At 40.7% G+C, this 21,473-nt stretch overlaps 1 pseudogene; it reads right to left on the bottom strand.

Moving 5' to 3' along the window:
- Positions 1–8,055: 8,055 nt before the first annotated feature.
- LOC122473788 lies at positions 8,056–9,434 on the bottom strand (annotated as a pseudogene).
- Between the last annotated feature and the right edge of the window lie 12,039 nt (positions 9,435–21,473).

The following is a 21,473-nucleotide window of genomic DNA, read 5'->3' as shown; positions in this document are numbered from 1 at the left end:
TACTGAAGGACCCTTCTGATTTCTTAAAAAAAAAAAAAAAAAAAAAGGCCAGTTTAGTTAGCTATGCTCTCACCATGTTTCTCCATTAGATTTTCCTTTTATCTGGGAAATACTTCAAACATGCAGATAAAGGACTGTATGAACTTGTTACCCAGCTGTTTTGTTTTTTAGAAATTAAATCCTACAGATACATATGGAGACCCCTGTATACCCTTCCTCATTCCTATTTTCCCTCCCTCAGAGATCCAGCTATCATGAATTAGTGTTTTAGAACTAATTCCTATAAGCGAGTTGGTACTCTCTCAATCCATATTTATGTACCCAAAGAAGTTAGTGATCTGCAGGTTTTATTTTTTCTTCTGCAAGTTTTGAAACTTTAAACAAAATTGTACATTACATATCTTGCAAATTTCTTTTTTTTTAACGTTTATTTATTTTCGAGAGAGCACGAGGAAGAGAGGGAGACACAGAATCTGAAGCAGGCTCCGGCTCCTAGCTGTCAGCACAGAGCACGACGCAGGGCTTGAACTCACAAATTGAGAGATCATGACCTGAGTGAGCCAAAGTCAGTCGCTTAACCGACTGAGCCACCTGGGTGCCCCACATATCTTGCAAATTTCTTTTCACTTCAACTTTGTTTCCATGATTTCTCTGTGGTAATTGATGTAGTTCTATTCATTCCCTTTCTAGTCCACTGTAGTCTGGCTTTTATCTGTACCTTTACCTGAATGGCTCTCAAGTTCATCTAGTTCCTAATTCTAATGGACACTCTTCATGCATGGCTACATGTGTATTTTCCTCAAATTAGTCTCCTTGACGTCTCAGTTTCTCTTAAATCTGTTTATCTTCAGTTTCAAGATACCCAAAATTTGTTACATTACCTATCTACCTTGTCAAAATATTGCTATATGTATTCCCAAAGAAACTTGGTTTTTGCAACAAGTGGTGGTGGGAAAGTCAGATACCCACATGGAAAAGAAGGAAGTTGGAGTCTTACACCATATACAAAAACTAACTACAAATGGATCAAAGACTGAAATGTTAAGACTCGAAACCATAAAACTAAAGAAAACATAGGAGGAAAGGCTTCACGCCATTGATTTGGCAACGATTTATAGGATACCAAAAGCACAAGCAACAATAAGGAGAAAAGGTAGGGGCACCTGGGCTGGCTCAGTCAGTAGAGCATATGACTCCATCTCAGGGTCGTGAGTTCAAGCCCCATGTTGGGCATAGAGATTACTTTTAAAAAAACAAGTAAATTGGATTTCACCAAAATTTAAAATTTCTCTGCAACAAAGGACATAAATCAACAATAGAAAAGGCAAACCACAAGATCATGAGAAGATATTTGTAAATGACCTATCTAAAAAGGGGTTACTACCCAGAATATATAAAAAACTACAAGATTAAGAAAATGGGCAAAGGGCTTGAACAGATATTTTCCGAAAGATGGTACAAATGGGCGATAAGTGCATGAACAGATACTCAACATCACTAATCATTAGGGAAATGCAAGTCAAAACTACAGTGAGACAGCACCTCACACACACATTAGTGTTGACAAGGATGTGACAAAATCAACCCCTGTGCACTCTTAATGGGAAAGTAAAATGGTATAGCTGCTATGGAAGACAGTATGGTAGTTCTCAAAAGATTAAAGATAGAATCACCATTCCACTTCCGGGTATATACTCTATACTCCAATTGAAATCAGGGCCTTAGAGATATTTGTGTATCTATCTATACAGCATTCACAATAGCCAAAAGGTGGAAGCAACCTAAGTGACCCTCACAGATAAGCAAAATGCAGTATATACATACAATAGAACAGTATTCAGCCTTAAAAGGGAGGAAATTCTGGCACATGCTACAACATGCTACAACTTTGAAGGCATTAACTCTGAAATGAGCCAGTCACAAAAAGGCAGACTTGTATGATTACATTTATATAAGGTAACTAGATTAGTCAAATCATAAAGACAGAAAATAGAAGGGTGTTTGCAAGGTGAGAGGAAGAATTATTTTGTTTGTTTACATTTTATTTTTGAGAGAGAGAAAGAGCACGAGCAGGGGAGGGGCAGAGAGAGAGGGAGACACAGAATCTGAAGCAGGCTCCAGGCTCTGAGCTTCAGCACAGAGCCCCATACAGGGCTCAAACTCACAAACCGTGAGATCATGACCTGAGCTGAAGTCAGATTCTCAACCAACTGAGTCACCCAGGCGCCCCAAGAATTACTGTTTAATGGGTACAGAATTTCAGTTAGGGAAGATGAAAAAATCCTGGTGATGGGTGTTGAGGTTGTACAGCAATGCAAATATACTTAATCCCACTGAACTATACACTTACAAAAGTGGTTATGATGGTAACCATTTATGTTTTTTTTTTTTAAGATCTTTTATTCTTAAGTAATCTCTACACCCAACATGGGGCTAGAACTCACAACCCTGAGATCAAGAGTCACGTACTCTACTGACTGAGCCAGCCATGTTATGTAAGTGTATTTTTTAAAATTATTTTAAGGAGGGGTGCCTTGCTGGCACAGTCAGTTAAGCTTCCAACTTTTGATTTCAGCAAAGATCATGAACTCACAGTTCATGAGAAGTTCACAGTTCATGAGATGATCACTAACAGCACAGAACCTGCTTGAGATTCTCTCCCTCTCTCACTATACCTCCCCCACTTGATCTGTCTCTCACACTCTCTGTCAAAATAAACATTTTTAAAAATTATTTTAAGGAAAGAAAAGAAACCTCAGTGTCAACCTAATCCTGTCACAGACTTCTTCATAGCCATTCCCTACTATATTTACTTTCTAAATATTTTCTGTTTATCCCCCCATTGCTTCATTCCTAATGCCACTGCCTTAACTGAGAACCACCTGAACAGGCTATTGCTATCATTTCCTAATAGTTCTACCCTCGGCTAAGAATCCCTCTACACTTGCCTCCATACGGTGGGTAGATTTCAAAAATCCTCTTCCACTTGGGGTGCCTGGGTGACTCAGTCGGTTGAGCGATCAACTTCGGCTCAGGTCACGATCTCATGGTTTGTGAGTCTGAGCCCTGCATCGGGGTCCGCGCTGACAGCTCAGAGCCTGGAGCCTGCTTCAGATTCTATGTCTCCCTCCCTCTCTCGGCCCCTCCCCTACTCATGCTCTGTCTCTCTCTGCCTCAGAAATAAACATTAAAAAAAAAAAAATTAAATCCTCTTCCACTTAAAGCCCTGTTGAATAAAGCAGCAACTTTCAAACTTTAGTCATGAAATCCTTTGTTCAAAATAAGTCTCTTTTGGGGCACCTGGGTGGCTCAGTTCGTTAAGTGCCGACTTCAGCTCAGGTCATGATCTCACAGTTCGTGAGTTCAAGGCCCACTGTGCTGACAGCTCAGAGCCTGAAGCCTGCTTCAGATCCTGTGTGTCCCCCTCTCTCTCTGCCCCTACCATGCTCATGCTCTGTCTCTCTTGCTCTCTCTCAAAAATAAAAAATAAACATAAAAAAAATTTTTTTAATAAGTCTCTTTTTTAAAAAGTTTATTTATTTACTTTGAGAGAAAGAAGGAGAGAGAGAGAATCCCAAGCAGGCTCCACACTGTCAGTGCAGAGCCCAATGTGGGACTCAAACTCATAAACCATGAGATCATGACCTGAGCCAAATCCAGAGTCAGACACTTAACCTAATGAGCCATCCATGCATCCCTGTTCAATATAAGTCTTAATTAAAATTCTAACAGACTCTGACTGAAGAATCTAGGTCTGGAGACTTGCCTACTCAGCCTTACGTATCCCTCTTATTATAGAATAGAGTTCAAAGGGGTGCCTCGGTGGCTCAGTCACTTAAGCAGTCAACTTTTGATTTCAGTTCAGGTCATGATCTGGTTCATGAGTTCGAGCCCCACACTGAGCTCTGCACTGACAGTGTGGAGACTGCTTGGGATTCTCTCTCTCTCTCTCTCTCTCTCTCTCTCTCTCTCTCCCTCTCTCTGCCCCTCCCCCACTCATGCTCTCTGTATCTCTACAAGTAAATGAATAAACTTAAAAAAAAAGAGTAGAGTTTGAAAACAATGGGAATCAGTATTCATTCAATAAATTCCTCAATTTCTACTATTCGCTAAGCAGTGAGAATCCAACAGAATAAGATACAATATCTGCCCTTGTGGAAATTACAGGCTAATGGGAAAGGCAAATAGGACATTTTAAATTCCTTAGCTTAGTCTCCATATATGTCTCTACACAACTCTGAACCTATTCATTTAAGGAATATTTATTCAGCATTGGAATAGGCTGTAATTATTGTTTTATTATTGTTGGGGTAGTGAAAGAGACAAATAGCTTTCCACTCATTTTTTTCTCTCAAGGGGTAGGATATTTCAACATTTTTGTTGATTTCATTTTGGGATTTCATGGATAGGTGTGTTTTGAGAACTTTAGTTGAAATATAATGAATAATACTGTAACTATTGATATGGTAATAAATCAAGTTGCCGTATCTGGTGTAGCTTATCATTAAGGAGGGGTTTAGTCTCTTAATCTTTAACTTAAAAGATTAATGCTTTATAGGTTCTCAATGATATTACATATGGATGGAGACCATTTTTCAAAATATTTTAGTGAAACTAATTCAAGAACAATTGACAACAATGGTATAAAACTGAAAGGACACAGATTTCTGAGCATTGTCCATAGTATAGTCCTGGTCATGTAGATATCAGGGTTGTTTGATTTAATCATCCAAGAATGGCATCTGTTTTCAGACCTAGGGAAGGAATGGTTCATAAGTGTAAGACGTCTTCAGATGAAATTAGTATTCAGAATGCTATTTCTTTTTTGTTTGTTTGTTTCAATTTTGAGAGAGTGCAAGCAGGGGAGGGCCACAGAAAGGGAGAGAGAGAATCTCATATAAATAAAACTTGAACATTACCAACCAACTTAACCTAATTTACATTTATAGAACACTCCACATAACTGCACCAGAGAATACACACTCTTTTTAGATACACACAGAAATTTTACCAAGATAGATCAATTCTGAACTATAATACAAGTCTTAGTAAATTCATAAAGATTCTAGTCATACAACTGTGTCCTAGGGCCACAATAGAATTAAATTAGAAACCAATAGCAGAGGGGCACCTGGGTGGCTCAGTCAGTTAAGTATCTGACGCTTGATTTCAGATCAGATCATGATCTCTTGGTTCCTGAGTTCAAGCCCTGTGTCAAGCTCTTCACTGACAGCATGGGCCTGCCTGGGATTCTCTGTCTCCCTCTCTCTCTACCCCTTCCCCACTCACTTGCTCTCTCAAAAGTAAATAAATAAACTTAAAAAAAAAAAGAAAGAAACCAATAGCAGAAAGATATCTTAAAAATCCCCCAGTATTTTATTTAGAAAATTGTTTTAATGTTTATTTTTGAGAGAGAGACAGAGTGCAAGCAGGGGAGAGGCAGAGAGAGAGGGAGATACAGAATCTGAAGCAGGCTCCAGGCTCTGAGCTGTCAGAGCCTGACACTGGACTCAAACCCATGAAATAAAACAATTCTAAATAACCCACAAGTCAAAGAAGAAATTGAAGGGAAATTTAAAAATATTTGAACTCAATGAAAATATCATAACTTATGGAATTCAGTAAAACAGTACTTTTGGGAATATTTGTTCTAAACCTACTAATTACGCAGCATTTAAAAGAGACAAGCTATTGATTTATATAGCAACACAAATGAATCTCAATTACTAGCAGTGAAAGGAGCCAGTAAAAAAAAAAAGTATATCTTGTGGGGCACCTGGGTGGCTCAGTTGGTTAAGCGTCCAACTTCCACTCAGGTCATGATCTCATGGTTCGTGGGTTTGAGCCCCGAACTCTCTTTTTTGAGAGAGCGTTGAGCTCTGTGCTGACAGCTCAGAGCCTGGAGCCTACTTTGATTCTGTGTGTTCCTCTCATTCTGCCAATCTCCTGCTCATGATCTGTTCACCTCTCAAAAAATAAATGTTAAAAAAAATTTTTTTTTAATTTTTTTTAATGTTTATTTATTTTTGAGACAGAGAGACACAGCATGAGCAGGGAAGGGGCAGAGAGAGAGGGAGACACAGAATGTGAAGCAGGCTTCAGGCTCTGAGCTGTCAGCACAGAGCCCGACGCGGGGCTCGAACCCACGAACTGTGAGATCATGACCTGAGCCGAAGTCGGACGCTTAACCGACTGAGCTACCCAGGCGCCCAAAAAATTTTTTAATTAAAAAAAAAGTATATCTTGTATCATTACAGTTCCAATTTTTTTTTTAATTTTTTTTAACGTTTATTTTTGATAGAGAGACAGAGCATGAACGGGGGAGGGTCAGAGAGAGGGAGACACAGAATCTGAAACAGGCTCCGGGCTCAGCTGTCAGCACAGAGCCCGACGCGGGACTTGAACTCACGGACCGCAAGATCATGACCTGAGCCGAAGTCGGCCACTCAACCGACTGAGCCACCCAGGCGCCCCTACAGTTCCAATTTTTAAACATTCTGGAAAATGCAAACATATCTCTAGTGACAAAATGATCAGTGGTTATCTGTGCCAAAGTTTGGGGTGGGGAAAGAGGAGGGATTATAAAGGTGCATTAAGGAAGTTTTCTGGGGTGATTGATACATTTATTTTTATTTTGGTGATGGTGTATGGGTGTATAAATATGCAAAAACCTCAAATTGTCCACTTTAAATATGGGCCTTTTATTGTTAATCAATTATACCTCAATAAAGTATTTAAGAATTTTTTAATTTTTATTTTTATTTTTTGAGAGAGAGAGCGTTAGCAGGGGAGAGGAACAGAGGGAGAGAGAGAGAGAGACTCCCAAGCAGGCTCTGTGCAAAGCCCAAGGTGGGACTCGATCCCATGATGCTTAACCGACTGTGCCACCCAGGTGCCCCTGTTTTGTTGGGTTTTTTTAAACATTGCTCTCTTATGATGGAAAATTTTCCACTGGGCAATTAGTCACAGAAAGCAATAAACTTGGCCAAGCTTTTTTTTTTTTTTTTATCCTAGTCATGTTAAAATAGTTCTTTATGTTCTATATATATATATGTAATTTTATGTACTTGGAAAAATATCATTATACAAGTCTTTGGTTGCTGCTTTCCAGTGCACACAGATTTCTTGAATAACAGCCTTGTAAAAATACTCTTAAACATTTTTCTGCATATTTTATTATTCATAGAAATTCATGTTTTCTATTTCATAGAAATCTATTCAAAGCAACCAGTATAACTCTTTTTATTAGGTGCATAATAATTGTGGGAATGTCACATAATTTATTCATCTATTACTACTGGTGACATTCACATTGTTTCCAGGTTTTTGCCATCATGAACAATGCTATGATAAACGTATTTATTTGGTTTCTGTAATCTTTCTTGTTAACTTCTAAGTATTTTATGTGTTTGGTACTATTGGGAGTAGAATCTATTCGGTTTGCCACATGCCTATTGCTAAAATAGAGAAAAGGTATTGGTTTCTATATGGTTCCCTTTATGAAGGGTTGACTCTGAGAAAGGAGAAATGGGGAGTAAGGGGGCTGGGTATGATTATTTTTTCATAACATGTATTATAGAATTAAGAGACCTTTTAAAACACGTGCATGTGTAATTTTTATAAAAATTAAATACAAAATAATAGATGGTAATGGGGCATCCCTATTAGTTTCTGATTTTATCTGAAATGCTGTAGTGTTTTACCAGTTAGGATAATACTGGCTATTTGTTTAGATATATAGCCTTGACTATTTAAGTTGTTTCCTGGAATTCTTACTTAAACTTATTGTTATTATTTATCATTTTATCATTTATATTATGATGTATAAATGCTGACTTATCAAAGGTTTTTCAGCACCTAATAACAATGTCACGATCCTAATATGATCACAATAAATTATAGTGATTTATTTTCTCAATATTAAGCTACCCCTGCATTCCAAAAATAGTCTTTGCTAAGTTGTAGAATATTATTCTTTTGTACATTGATGAATTCTCTTTGCTAATATGTTATTTAGAAGAACTCCCTCTCCGAGGAGGAATTCTTTCTCTCTCTTTTTAGTGGTTAAATAACGAATATGATTACCAACAGTGTTGATTACAAAGAAGAGAAAGGTGCTAGAGGTAGTGAATTTTTCTAAATGGGAAACCAGAATCTGGGCCCAGGAGTTCAGCTGCCAGGGAGGGGCAGCTGTGTAGTAAGTAATGGAGTTGGGGGCAAGGGGTCAGGGCTGCTCCTCCTTCTTCTCAACAAAATTAGCTTCTTCCTTGCCACCAGCATCTCACAGAAGGGGGTCTGTGCTCCCAGCTGCCTGGATGGACTTGATCTACTTGTCCTTCTCTGCCTGCATGGGGGCCAAGACCAGGTATACCCCCCTGCCACCTGCCTCCATTTTGCAGAATTCAATGAGCTGCCCCATGTTGTTGGAGATGCAAAACTCAAAGCAGTTTGGTTTCGAGGCTCGTACGCTTCTTGAATGTTCAGATTCTCCACAGGGATGATTCCTGCCAGCTCCTTGTCTGTCATATTCTCAAAATAGTAGAGGCAGTTGTGGTGACAAACCAGCACCAACTCTGCGTCTTCACCTGACTCCTCCCAGCTTAAGGAGCTGGCCCTTCTGGTCCAGGTTGAAGAAGGTATGGGTTAGACCATTCCCATCATCATCAGGAATACTAAAGGGCTCATTTCAGATGCTGTCATAGAGGTTCCCGAGCAGCAACTCAGACAGGTCCCACTCTTGTTCATTGGGCCTTGGTTCTGGGGCCTTGGTTCATTGCCCCAGAGTGCTCGAGGCCGGACTTCTTCTAGACATTGGGATTGTGAAGACTGATGTTCAGCATGATGAGGCGAAGAATGGCACCTCACACGTATCTGTAGATTAAAAAACACTGGGATTGCACAGGCAGATTCACTGGGCGAAGGCTTCTATCATCTGGTCAATCCATAGAAATTGCCTGAGGGCCTGCACCAGATCAAGGTCTGGGAACTCATACAGATCCACAAAGGCATGGAGCAGTGGCAAGTTCAGCCCTTCTGTCTGCCAGAGGTAGACCCCATGACCATCTCATTTAGGCCCTTGCCCTTGTACAGGATACCGGCGTGTTCCGGAGAAGTTCCTTCTCCACCAAGAACTAGATCGCCTTCTGGAGTCCATGCTGAAGTTCCTCCTGACCACTGCTGTCTTTTGGTTCTGTTGCAAGGTTTTAGCTACCTTCTTTGGCCTCCAGACCCTCCACCTTTCCAGTGGCTTCACTGAGCTCCTATGGGCGCTGGATCTCTACCAACAGCTCGGGCCTCTGCCACTAGAAGTTCTCCAGCTGCATCCGCTCCTCCAGAGTTGGGTCTTGAGGGCTCACCGGCACCAGGCGCTGTCCTCCATAGTGACTAGGAGGGTCTGTGGGCCTGGCCAGGATCCACTTAGGCCGGCAGCCTCGGGTGAGCCCACTCAAACTCCCAGGAGCCAACGCCTCCTTCTGTGTGCCAGTCTTCCACACTGAAATCTCTTCCTTAGCCTCTCAACCACCCTGACTATAGGGAGTTTTGCACCTATAAGTAAGATCAGTCACTAGTTTTCTCTTAAGAAAAAAACAAAAACAAAAACAAAACAAACAAAAAACAAAAAACAAAAAACAAAAAAATGGGCACTTGGGTGGCTCAGTTGGTTAAGCATCCAACTTCAGCTCAGGTCATGATCTCACAGTTCATGAGTTTGAGCCCCGCATGGGACTCTGTGCTGACAGCTCAGAGCCTGGAGCCTGCTTCGGATTCTGTGTCTCCCTGCTCACGCTTTGTTTCTCTCTTTCTCAAAAATAAATAAACATCAAAAAAAATTTTTTTTAATTAAAAAAAACAAAAAGCCTATAGCAGGCTACAGTGGAGAAGATGGAACAGTTGTGATGTAATAAAAAACATAACTTTATAAATCAGAAGATGACATTTAGCATTAAATATTTACTAGCACACCAAAACAAGACCATTTTCAAAATCTAAGCACTATGTTCTATGATTCTACCACACTTTGGCATAAAATAAAGATAAATGCAGTAACACAACAAAATTAGGATTTTATTACCCTTAGAGTGGCATCAGGCAACCACTGATCTTCCACTGCAATGGCAAGACAATGAATTTTTAGGTATCGAGCATCAGGTTCCATCTGTAAGGATAGAGGCTGTTAGTCTTTTTTTTTAATGATTGTCATCGTTGGGGTGCCTGGGTGGCTCAGTCAGTTAAGTGTCCAAATTCGGCTCAGGTCATGATCTCGCAGTCTGTGAGTTTGAGCCCCGCGTCGGGCTCTGTGCTGACAGCTCAGAGCCTGGAGCCTGCTTCGGATTCTGTGTCTCCCTCTCTCTCTGTCCCTAACCCACTTGCATTCTGTCTCTGTCTCTCTCAAAAATAAATAAACATTAAAAAAAATTGTTTTTAAATTATTGTCATTGTAAATTTCTACCTTCTTCTTTTTTTAATGTTTATTTATTTTTGAGAGAGAGAGCAAGCAGGGAAGGTACAGAGAGGGGGACAGAGGATTCAAAGCAGGCGCTGCACTTATAGCAGAGTAGGCTGTAGGTCATTGATTTTAACTGAAATGCTTTTGTGTTTTATCATTTTGTGTACAACTACCAAGTCATATAAGCATGAAAAGCATTTTAATTATTTTAGCTAATCCACAGTACTACTATTTTCACAATGAGAGCCCATCCCTAAGATCCATTATTCGAATTAATAATCCATTAATGTCTTCAATAGAAATTAATTCTTGTCATTCATTGGTTTAATAAGCAACATACCTAATGTTGATTAGAGTTAAGACAACTGAAGTGCTTCTAGCAATCCCTTTGGAGTATGATTTCCTAATTAGAATGCTAGCTGCACCTAGAGTATAATTTTAACCTAATATATCCATAATATTTTACTCTCTGTACTCAAATATTTTAAATTGTTTTAACATTTATTTTTGAGAGAAGGAGAGAAACAGAGTGCGAGTGGGGGAAGGGGCAGAAAGAGAGGGAGACACAGAATCTGAAGCAGACTCCAGGCTCTGAGCTGTCAGCACAGAGCCTGATGCAGGGCTCAAATCACAAACCGTGAGATCATGACCTGAGCCGAAAGTGGATGCTTAACCGACTGAGCCACCCAAGCATCCCTGTACTGAAATATTTTAAACTAAATTATAGATGTTGTAACACTGGATTCATATACCAATTCTGCCACTTAATACCTATGTAATATTGCATATGAATATAATTTGATCCCTCGAGACTCAGTTTCCTAATTGAGGGTAATACCCAGCAGAATGGTGAGAATTGTATAATGGGTAGGAAAAAGCATTATAAACTCTAAAATAGTCTACAAATTTTAGGCATTATTATTGGATAATAATATCTCAAATAGAGGTTAGGTTCTTTTGAAGTCCTTTGAGGATTTATTCATGACAAGGAAGATTCGATGAGGTCTAATGTTCACCTATTATAAATATTACAGTTTTGATACTCTTTGTCTACAAAGACAGGGAAAAAAGCAAAATAAGTAATTATGAGGTCCCTTACCAGAAGATCAAAATAATTACCCTAGACTGGCCCTGGGGCCATAATCCTTACTAATACTATTACAGTGGAGGATTCTCATATGAGAGCAGACTTAATAGATCTAATAAGAATAACTAATATTTGGGGCGCTTGGGTGGCTCAGTAGGTTAAGCATCCTACTCTTGATTTTGGCTCAGGTCATGATCTCACAGTTAATGGGATCAAGCCCCACATCAGGCTCCACACTCAGATTCTCTCTCTCCCTCTGCCCCTCTCCCCCATTCACACACTCTCTCTCTATAAAATTAAAAAAAAAAAAACAACTAATATTTATCCAGTGTTTACTATCTTCTAGGCAATGTGCTAAATATATTATCTTATTTAATCCCCATAATAACCAATAAAGTGGTTATTGTTTTAAAATAAGGAGGGGTGGAGGCGCCTGGGTGGCTCAGTTGGTTAAGCACTTGACTTCGTCTCAGGTCATGATCTCACCGCTCATGAGTTCGAGCCATGTGTCGGACTCTGTGCTGAAAGCTCAGAGCCTGAGCCTGCTTCCAGTTCTGTCTCCCTCTCTCTTTGCCCCTCTCCCACTCATGCTCTGTCTCTTTCTCTCAAAAATAAATAAACGTTAAAAAAAATTTTTTTTAATAAAATAAGGAGGGGTGCCTGGGTGGCTCAGTCAGTTAAGCATCCAACTCTTGGTTTTCAGCTCAGGTCATGATCTCAAGGTTTGTGAGTTCAGGCCCTACACTGGGCTCTGTGCTGATGGTGCAGGACCTACTAGTATGATCTCTCTCTCTCTCTCTCTCTGCCCCCCCTGCTCCCTCACTCAAAAATAAACTTCAAAATGAAGAAACTAAGTCTGGCTCAATCAGAAGAGCATGTGACTTCTTTTCTTCTTTCTTTCTTTCTTTCTTTCTTTCTTCTTTCTTTCTTTCTTTCTTTCTTCCTCTCTTTCTCTCTTTCTTTCTTTCTTTCTTTCTCTTTTTCTTTCTCTCTTTCTTTTGGGGAGAGAGAGAGAGAGAGAGGAGAGAGAGAGAGAGAGAGAGAGAGAGAATCCCAAACAGGCTCCACACTATTAGCACGGAGCCCGATGAAGGGCTCAAACCCACGAACCGTAAGATCATGACTTGAGCCAAAGTCAAGTCAGACACTTAACTGACTGAGCCACCCAGGTGTTTCTCTTATCTTTTTTTTTAAGTTTTTAAATTTATTTTGAGAGAGAGAGAGAGACAGAGAGAGAGACAGAGAGAGAGACAGAGAGAGAGTGCAAACAGGGCAGGGACAAAGGGAAAGAGAGAGAATCCTAAGCAGGCTCTACGTTCATCATGGAGCCAGACTCAGGGCTCACCAACCCCGAGATCACGACCTGAACCAAAATCAAGAGTCAGATGCACTTAACCAACTGAGCCACCCAGTCACCCTAGAGCATGTGACTCTTGATTTCAGGGTCCTTGAATTAGAGCCCCATGTTGGGTATAGAGATCAATTTAAAAAATAATAATAAAGAAAAAAATTAAGAAAATGAGGAAACTAATGGAGCATCTGGCTAGCTCAGTTGGTAGAGCATGTGACTCTTGGTCGTAAGTTCAAGCTCCATGTCGGGTGTGGAGCATCCTTTAAAAAAAAAAACAAAGTTGGGGGGGGTGCCTGGGTGACTCAGCCGGTGAAGTGTCTCATTTAGGCTCAGGTCATGATCTCGAGGTTTGTGCGTTTAAGCCCACATCAAGCTATCAGCTCAGAGCCTGGAACCTGCCTCAGATCCCATATCTCCCTCTCTCTCTGTCCCTCCGCCACTCACACACTGTCTCTTTCTGTCACTCAAAAATGAATAAATGTTAAAAAATAAATAAATAAATAAATAAATAAATAAATAAATAAATAAATATTTTTTCAAATGAAGAAACTAAGGCTTAGAGAAATTAGGCAACTGACCAAGTGGTGATTCAAGGATTTGAGCTCAGGCAGTTGTTGTTGTTGTTGTTGTTCTTTTTTTTTTAATGTTTATTTACTTTTGAGAGAGAGAGAGACAGAAAGAGTGCAAGCAGGGAAAGACAGAGAGAGAGGGAGACACAGAATCCGAAGCAGGCTCCAGGCTCTGAGCTGTCAGCACAGAGCCTGACATGGGGCTCAAACTCAGGAACCAAACTTAACAGACTGAGCCACCCAAGCAAGCAGTTGTTCTTAACCTATATTCTAAATACAACAGTTGATATGTAAATTTTATATCTATATTTAGATGTTTTGTATGACCATATATATAAATTTTCCCTGACATCCTGGACTTAAGAACAAGGAGGCAAACAAAATGCATGATGTTGCCTTCTTTTACTAAAAACAAACATATATTCATTCATTTATACATTCAGCTAGTTTTCCTGGGGAAATTCAAGAATATTAACTGTGCTCGCTTTCTCTCTCTCTCTCTCTCTCTCTCTCTCTCTCAAAATAAATAAATAAACTTTAAAAAATAACATTAGGGAATTCTGAACATAGATTTTGTATTCAATCATTACTGAATTATTAATTTTGTTAGGTGCAATAGTGGTAGTATAGTTTTGTAAAAGAAAACTTTTTTTTTAGAGATGCATGCTAATGAAGGTGGAAATGCCATTGATGAGATCTGGGGGTGATGGGGGGCTTCATGGGGTTCAGAGCTGGCGGCCAAGAAAGAATTCTTTTTTATTTTTTTTTAACGTTTATTCATTTTTGAGACAGAGAGAGACAGAGCATGAATGGGGGAAGGTCAGAGAGAGAGGGAGACACAGAATCTGAAACAGGCTCCAGGTTCTGAGCTGTCCGCACAGAGCCCGACGCAGGGCTCGAACTTACGGACCGTGAGATCATGACCTGAGCTGAAGTCGGACGCCCAACTGACTGAGCCACCCAGGCGCCCCAAGAAAGAGTTCTTGAAGATGTCTTTGGTGTAAAAAGGTGATTTTTTTTAAAATTTTTTTTTCAACGTTTTTAATTTATTTTTGGGACAGAGAGAGACAGAGCATGAACGGGGGAGGGGCAGAGAGAGAGGGAGACACAGAATCGGAAACAGGCTCCAGGCTCTGAGCCATCAGCCCAGAGCCTGACGCGGGGCTCGAACTCACGGACTGCGAGATCGTGACCTGGCTGAAGTCGGACGCTTAACCGACTGCGCCACCCAGGCGCCCCAAAAGGTGATTTTTAAAAGAAATTTTTCCTCTTCAATGTTTATTTTTGAGAGAGACAAATAGAGTGCAAGGAAGGCAGGCAGAAAGAGACAGAAACACAGAATCCAAAGCAGGCTCCAGGTTGGGAGTTATCAACACAGAGCCCGATTCAGGGATCAAACCCACAAACCATGAGATCATGACATGAACCGAAGTTGGACACTAGACTGACTGAGCCACCCAGGCACCCCTCTCCGAGGTTACTTTTACTCATTCCTTTAGGATTTTTGGTCCTGAATATCTCTCCAGGGACAACTATCAAAATTTTTGGTGATTTCAATACCTTCATTTTAAGTTCCTTGACCTCTTCTCCTCCAATGATATTGTTCTTCATCATATCTGAGCCACTCATTTCAAAGGCCATACTTTTGTCCTTGTCATCACCAATAAATACAACTTGTCCATAATTTCATTTTATTGCAAACTTTTTTGGCCACATACTTTAAGATATGTAATTTTATTAATTTAGTAGTCTGCACATCCAACATGGGGCTCAAACTCCTGACCCTGCATTCAAGAGTCACATGCTCTAATATCTGAGCCAGGCAGATGCTCCAAAGATGTGTAACTTTAATATACATTAAATAATTTGGAGATGATTATTACTTACATCTGTCTTAAAGATTTTATTCTTTAAAAAAAGTTTTGTTTAATGTTTATGTATTCTTGAGAGAGAGAGACATTCAACAGAGCATGAACGCAGAATCCAAAGCAGGCTTCAGGCTCTGAGCTGTCAGCACGGAGCCTGACATGGGGCTCAAACTCACAAATGGTGAGATCATGACCCGAGCCGAAGTTGGACACCCAACCGACTAAGCCAGCCAGGCACTCTTTTCTTTTCTTTTTAAAAATTTTTCTTTATTTTTGAGAGACAGAACAGAAGAAGGGGAGGTGCAGAGAGAGCGAGGGAGACAGAATCCGAAGCAGGTTCCAGGCTCTGAGCTGTCAGCACAAGAGTCCGACGCGGGGCTCGAACCCACAAACCATGAAATCATGACCTAATCCGAAGTCGGACGCTTAACTGACTGAGCCACCCAGGAGCCCCAAAAAGGTTATTTTATTGAAGCACTGGGACAGGACCTATGGGCAGAAAAAGTTGCACTGGGGTTTTGAGGGGCAACTGGTTATACACCATGGACTTGGGGGAGGTAAAGTCCAAAGGGAAGTTTCCAAGGAGACTTTCATATGCTAAAGACACAGACTACTGGAGGCCTAGCTATTTGTCAAGCTAAGGTTGTTTTTCCCTCTAGCAAAGCATTAACATTAAGACAGGAGGGAGTTCCTAGAGAAAAATTTTACTCTGCCTGCCTCAAGTATCTGTCAATGGACTGCAGGTTATAAGAAAATTTAATTTTACCTGCCATTTCCTTCTTGCTTTTGTTCCCCATATCACTATGGAGGGGTGATGTTGGGGCCCCAGGAAACTGAGTCTACAGGTTTCCGGAGATTAGGTTATTGATAAGGTTGCCTTTTTCTTGTAATTTACTAAAATATTTGTAAACTGATGGAGACTCATGTCCTGTATGACTGTGATCTCTATCGGTTAACCATTTGTCTTCTTTTCTTTGCTTTGTTTTTGAGCAGCTAGAAGTGCCTGAGGAATATCACATACATCCCACTTTGGGTCGGGGGTGGTGGGGGTAGGGGGCAGCAGTATGTGCTAGCTTGTACTTTGTCCTCAGCCTTCGTTATGCTACCTTGTCAACATGACATCTGTAATTTTCATTAAAGTTGTTCAGCAAATAAACAAATATGGCCAAATATTAATTGTTGATTCTGGAAAGGAATATAGGTATTCATTGTACTAATATTTCTACCTTATGTGTGAAAATTTTCATATTAAGGATAAATATATAACAATTCTTACACATGAAAAAAATCAAGAAAGTAATCTCACACATTTTCCTATGCCTACTTTAACTCCCTCGCAGAAGTGAGAATCCATTTCTCAAAAAGAATCTTTTAAATCTACCTACTTCAATCACCATTTCTCCCCTTCACCCTCTGTCTTTGGAAACAAAGTTGATGGCCCTCCTGTTTTGTTTTGTTTATTTATTTTGAGAAAGAGAGAGGGAGCATAAGGAGGGGAGAGGCAGAGAGAGAGGGAAAGAGAGAGAATCCCACGCTGACAGCGTGGAGCCTAGTGCAGGGTTGGAACCCATGAACCATGAGATCATGACCTGAACCAAAACTAAGAGTTGGGAGTTGGTCAGACATTTAACCGACTGAGCCACCCTGGCACTCCTATTTTTTTAATTTAAAAAAATGGGGGGGGGGGTGGCACCTGGGTGTCTCATCGATTAAGTGTCCAACTTTGGCTCAGGTCATGATGTCACAGCTCCTGTGTTCAAGCCCCATATCAGGCTATCTACTGTCAGCACGGAGCCATGCTTTGGATCCTCTGTCTGCACCCCCTGCCCCCAGCCCCTCCCGTGCTTGCTTGCTCCCTCTAAAACAAACTAAAATAAATAAAAATTATTTTTCAAAAATTTTTTAATGTTTATGAGAGAGGGAGACAAAGAATCAGAAGCAGTCAAAAAAAGCACTGTCAGCAGGAGCTCAACCTTCAACCATGAGATCATTACCTGAGTTGAAGTCCAATGCTCAACTGATTGAGCCACCCAAGCACCCTGATGTTTCTCCTTTGTATTTAAAGATCACCTTTAGGCTTTTCTTTCAGCCTCCTTTCCTCTATTTCATAAGAAGCAACTCTCAATTTCTCTTTCTCCCTGTAGTAATTGTGGGTAGGGAGGGGAGGAAGAGAGGGATTTTGTGCCTTGATTTTGTCAAGTTGGCACTGTCTACTCAATGCTTTAACTTTTTTTAAAGTTTATCTATTTATGTTGAGAGAGGGAGAGCAAGCAAGAGCAGGTGAGGGGCAGAAAGAAAGGGAGAGAAAATCCCAAACAGGTTCCACACTCAGCACAGAGCCAGAGGACAGGCTTGATCTTATTGATGAGGGAGCATAAGGCAGCCTGAAGGAAAAGTATGAGCTAACAACCTCCCCACTCAACCCCAGGTGGGATAAGTGTGATATTACCTGGAGACTTCTGGCTACGCAAAAACAGGAAAGGACAAAAAAAAAAAAAAAGGTTAAACTGGTAAGAGTCTCCACCAGTTTACAAGAAAAAAGCAATCCCATCAATGGTCTAAAGTCCAGGAACTTCCAACTGTCTTAATGTTAAGGCTTTGCTAGAGGGAAAAATAACCTTAGCTTGACAATAGCTAGGCTTCCAGTAATCTGTGAGCCTTTAGCATGTGAAAATCCCTTTAGGAACTCCTTGAAGTTATCTCCCCTTACTCCATAAAATGGTCAACCCCCCCCCACACACACACACATACACTTATAGTGCAGCTCTTTCTGCTCATGGGTCCTGTCCCTGTACTTTAATAAAATCACCTTTTTGCACCAAAGGCGTCTTCAAGAATTCTTTCTTGGCCATCAGCTCTGAACCCCACAAACCCCTCTATCACCACAAAACCTCATCACCATGACCCTGGTATCATGACCTAGGCTGAAGTCGAGAGTCTGCTCATCACCCAGGCACACCTATGCTAGTTGTGGATGTAGAGTTGGATAATAAAAACCCAAATCAGACACATATATTACTTTACTGTTTCAAGCTCTTTTGTAGATATCACAAAAACAGTCATCTCTTTAACAGAAGACATCTCCCAAGGATGTGACTGGCCATTCTATCTAAATGTTTCTGGCCCATCATATTGCAGTTAAGTAGCCTTTGTTGCATAACAAAGCACCAGAAAGTAGCTTTAAACAACAATTTATTCTTACTGTTTTGTGTGTTGGCTGGCCACAGCTGTGTGGTTTTTGTGCTTCATGTGATACCATCTGGGTTCACTCATGGGACAGTCATCTAGAGGCTCCACTAAGTCTGAGTGTCCCAAGGTAGCCTCACACATTGGTCAGTAGATGCCTGCTGTACAGTAAAATAGCTGGACTTCTCTACAAGGCTCCAAGAAGGTGAAAAGTAAAAGCTACCAAGTCTCTTGATCCTGATTCTCAAACTATCACAGCTTTATTTGCACTACATTCTCATGGTTAAAGCAAGTAGCAAGGCCAGTCCAGATTCAAGGGGTGGTGAAATAAATGCCACCTCTTGATAGAAAGACCAGCATGCATATACAGGAATGAAAGGAACTATATTGGTCATCATCTTTGCAGACAATCTATCACATACTAAAAACAGCTGAGGAGGGGCAGAAAGAGCAGGGGAGAGAGAATCTCAAGCAGGCTCTGTGCTGTAAGTGTGGAACCCTACGCAGCGCTCTGATCTCAGGAACCTTGAGATCATAACCTGAGCCAAAATCAAGAGTTGGGCGCTTAACTGACTGAACTACCCAGGAACCCCCTGCCATGTCATTTTTTAAAAGTTTATTTATTTATTTTGAGAAAGAGAGAGAGGGAGAGAGAGAATCCCAAGCAGTTTCTGCTCTCTCAGCACAGAAGCTAATGCAGGGCTCTTTTTCACGAACCTGAGATCATGACCTGAGTCGAGATCAAGAGTCTGACACTCATCCATGTTTCAGGCATGATTTCAGGTGCCCCAAACATGAAAATTTTGATCCACAGGTTTTTGATTTCTGAATTGAGCACAATGATTCCTGACCTCTGTCCTGAGAGCTGCCTGTGCAGTCCCACCAATTAATTGATCCAGTTCTTAGAAATCAACATGTCAGATTTTTTCCGCCTTTCCATTTTGGTATAATTTTGGTTTAAAGAGGAAGCCACTGCCTAGATCCAGTTGGCAGCCTTGAGTGTGAAAGTGGAAGCTCCCAGGGGACACAAATTAAGGATGAAAGTTGCTAGCTGTGCTTGGCCAACGGTATGATGGATAGTTGTGTCAGGGAACAAAGAAACTTCATCTTTTGTTATTTTAAATAAAGACAGGGACAATGGTTAGCAATTCACAATAGTTTGTGTCTCCAGCAATAACAGTCACTTGGGACCTAATAATAAAAACTCTTGACTTCCCCACTGAGCATTTCTGGTTATTTTTATATTGCTCAAGTAGTTCAGGAAAGCCTCCACCAAAATTGCAAGGAGAAACCACAATGCTGGGAAATGATCCATTAAAATGGGGATTTACTTTAATTGGGTACATAAGTGTCCGACTTCAGCCAGGTCACGATCTCGCGGTCCGTGAGTTCGAGCCCCGCGTCAGGCTCTGGGCTGATGGCTCAGAGCCTGGAGCCTGTTTCAGATTCTGTGTCTCCCTCTCTCTCTGCCCCTCCCGCATTCATGCTGTCTCTCTCTGTCCCAAAAATAAATAAACGTTGAAAAAAAATAATTGGGTACAATTCCTGTTTCTCTACCCAGGAGATACCCTAGCCAGACCGGGCAATCATTTTTACCCTTCATTAAAAAAAAAACAACAACAAAACTTTCTTTGATCCCACTCTCATCCCAAAGAGTGAGAAGAATATCGAATACTGAATACCTAGGCACACCCATGCTGTCACAGGTATCTGCAGGATAGGGGACCTTTAGAAAGCCATAAAAGTAGGACCTAGAAATGAAGTAGCTGGGATTCATGCAAGCCTCTGCCCCTAATTATCTCCAAAGCCCTTCTTTCTGCTATGCCTTCTCTTCTCTCTTGAAAACAAAAATATAATCAAATGTTGAAGTTATAAAGTAATTCTTCCAACCTCCACCTCTGGGAGGGGCCATGAATACCACCCAGGAATTACAATATAGTCTGTATTAAAGCTACCACAGAAATGCAGGAAATTATTGATAGGATGTAATTTACAATGAATTTACATTCAACAGCTTAAAACAATACTTCCTGTCCTCTGCCGCTCCCATACACACCCATATTCTCTTACCTAGGCAAACAGAGATTAATTTTACCTTTAAGAAACTATGAGGAGGGGCACCTGGGTGGCTCAGTAAGTTGAGCATCAGACTCTTGATTTCCTCTCAGATCATGATCTCCTGGTTTGTGAGATTGAGCTCTGCATGGGGCTCTGTGCTGACGGCCCGGAGCCTGCTTGAGATTCTCTCTCCCTCCCTCTCTCTGCTCCTCACCCACTCACACACACTGTCTCTCAAAATAAGTAAAAACTTAAAAGACACTACGGGGAGATAAGATTGCTAGAGTAGGAAAAACACAGGAGCTTTGGATCTTCACATTTCTTGGAGGCTTCTGGGCTACTACAGAGAACCTTGGATAGGGCCCAGAGAAGAGGGACTAGGGACCTGAGTCCTTAGGATTTTCTCTAGAATTTAAGAAATGAGGTAAAGGTAGTTGAAGTTTTCTATATAGTCAACCCAGTTCATTGGGGTAGGAAAGGAAATCAGGATTTATTCTTTCAAAAATATTGTGCATTTATTTGACTTGTAGGTCCCTGCTGTTACATCTTTTCAGGAACCTTTGGATTATATACAACAGGCATGGGTGAGAGCACCCTCAAAACCTCAATAGTGTGCTGCTGGCATAGAGATATAAAGACAAGTTTGTATCCCTGCCTCAAAGAATTCAAGGGTTTGTTGTTGTTGTTGTTGTTGTTGTTGTTGGAGAAAGGTACATAAGACAAGTACATTAATAACAATAACTGGTAGTGTAAATTTTTAATTTGTAAATATACATATACATATATAGTTGATCCTTGTTATGCATAGATTCCACATCTGTGAATTTGTGATCATCCACAGACCTGCAGCGAGCAGCAAAAAACCTGAGTTGCCTGATGTGCACATCCCGGTTACTGAACATTTATC

This window comes from Prionailurus bengalensis, chromosome B4, assembly GCF_016509475.1.
Source record: "Prionailurus bengalensis isolate Pbe53 chromosome B4, Fcat_Pben_1.1_paternal_pri, whole genome shotgun sequence".
Taxonomy (NCBI): Eukaryota; Metazoa; Chordata; class Mammalia; order Carnivora; family Felidae; genus Prionailurus; species Prionailurus bengalensis.
This window is presented reverse-complemented; position numbering and strand designations above follow the sequence as displayed.